Below are 2317 nucleotides of genomic sequence, written 5' to 3'. Positions count from 1 at the left end.
GCAATAGAAGTATAAGAAGGGGTTGATTTAATACTCATTGCTGATTATGAAAACACACATACACATAGAGTCTAAACCAAATGTAAACTCTGTTTCTGAGCAGTTAAAATGAGATATTATACGAGTGCAGTTTTTAGAGGTTTTTCTTTCAACTATTCTAAGAAGTTTTGAGATTAAAACTGTGTTTTAAACTACTTCTGACATCATGCTACAAAAATGTCATTAAAGAGAACGAAAGTAACTTTTTACTGTGCAGCATCAGTCTAATGAACATGGTGTATTCTTTCTCTTTTAGTCTTTTCCTTTAATGTTCCATTCACAAAGATTCATAGAGAAGCAACTGCAGCAAGGATGTGCTTTGGCAGGAGAGGAAGGGCCTTATGCTCAATCTCCCATGTTACTCTCTAGCTTTGAATTATTAATGTAAAGCCCAGAAACCTAAACTTTTACCTTTCCTTCCCCAACAGGGGCAACCAGAGCTATTTCTATTAACCTGGTGAATGTCCCAAAAATTAATGGGTCAGTCTGATATTTTTAGGGCTTCCTAAATTTTCTTTGTTCTTAAATGATATTCAGGTCTATAAAACCTGATTTATTCTTAGGAATACCAGCAGACTGCTTGAAGTTGGAATTTTCATCTGAAGAATATAACAAATGGATGAGTAAGGCCAAGACACCAGAAAGAGCTTGATGCTTCTGGCCCATGTTCACACTAGTGACCTGCTTATTTCAGCTTTGCTTGACAATGGCAGCTGGAAGCTTGGATTTGGTTGGGAGTCTGTGTATGCCTTCTCTCTAATCAGAAAGGTCATATGTTAACGGAATAGTTTTTCAGCTTTTAAAAATCTACTGGCAAATTATCCTGATTCCTTGAAACAATTTTTTAAAGGAGCAAAGCTAGAATGTTTGATCCATCCATCTGATGGGTCTTTGGCAGGGTTCAAGGTGAGCATGCGCGTGCACATACACACTTAAGACTTCCATGTGGTCAAGGGAGCTTGCTGTTCAGAACTCAAAGTTGGACTAATAAAAGACACCAGACTACAGTGCTTGCTTTGTTTGTTCTGTTTGACTCAACCAAATGTCTTCAAGTTTCGTTTTCAATTTTTATCGTAAAAACTGTGAAAGCAAGGTATTTGCTTACTGCTGGGATTTGATTCCATCTTAAAGACCTGGAGCAGAAGTTTTAAACAGGTCTGAGAAAGCTGATGCTTTGTGATGCACACCTAGTACAAGGTATAAAAATGTAAAGTGATCCAGTAAGAGTAAACAGCAACATAACAACAAACACTTAAAATATATTCAAAGGTGAATAGTTAGTATTCCTCTCACAATAGAAACCCAGACTTTTACATAATTGTTCAGTGCATTAAATGAGAGCTCTGTGAATGTTCTTTCCTAACAGTTTAAAGACCTGATGGGGTTGTATGTTTCCATTCATGTTCATGTTGGCCAGCTATTCATATATTCAGATTCTATAGAATCATGACAGAATTTGTAGCATGACTTCTGGTATATGATTCTGTGTTATGGTTTCTCTATCTGTCTTTATGATGCACATCCTGTTGATTGTACTCATAGCAGGAAAAGGAATTACTTTGCATTACGGTTGTGCTATAGATGCACGCTGATACTTTGGCTGAGAGAGTCAGCATTTAGGGAAAGCTAAGAATATTTTGACTTTTTAACCAAGCTATGCATTTGGCACCTGCTCAGACTAAAAACTATCTTGTAGTATTAAAGGGATGGGGAAGGTTCATGGGAAATCATTTTTAAAGGAAAAGGGAATGATATATATAAAGTAAAAAATAGACATTATAGACTGTTAAAAGGGCAGTATTTCAAGGCACCTAACATCCAAGTTATAGAAAAGCCCTGTGTATGATATGTTTATTGTTATTAGTTTTTAGGCTTTGTAGTCTTTGGGGACTTTGCTGGCCTGGATTTCCAGTTTAATAGAGTACATTCAGCTGCACTGTGCACTTGAGTTCTATGAAACCGTTGTGCTTCATCTTTATTTACCTCATCCTTGTGGGCAGGCATCTGCTTTTGTGTCTTACATCTTAGAACTGCAGCTGGATTTCTGGAATTCTGTGGCTGTCTGGTATTTTCTTCTGCATATTAATAAGATGAAGTTGTACCAACGGTTCCCTTTTTTATCCTTTCAAAATGAATAAGCCCCTGATATTTTTAGATTATAAAAGTGATATAGTTGCCTTGTAAGGATAGTTGAACAGTACAGAAAAGTGTAGGTATCCCCAGCTTCTTGAAAGTTTACTTTATGCTACTTTGCTTTGATGAAAGACCTGCATTAATA

This window comes from Mustela nigripes, chromosome 15 (assembly GCF_022355385.1).
Source record: "Mustela nigripes isolate SB6536 chromosome 15, MUSNIG.SB6536, whole genome shotgun sequence".
Classification (NCBI taxonomy): Eukaryota; Metazoa; Chordata; class Mammalia; order Carnivora; family Mustelidae; genus Mustela; species Mustela nigripes.
The sequence above is the reverse complement of the archived record's forward strand: the minus strand, read 5'-3'. Positions refer to the sequence as shown.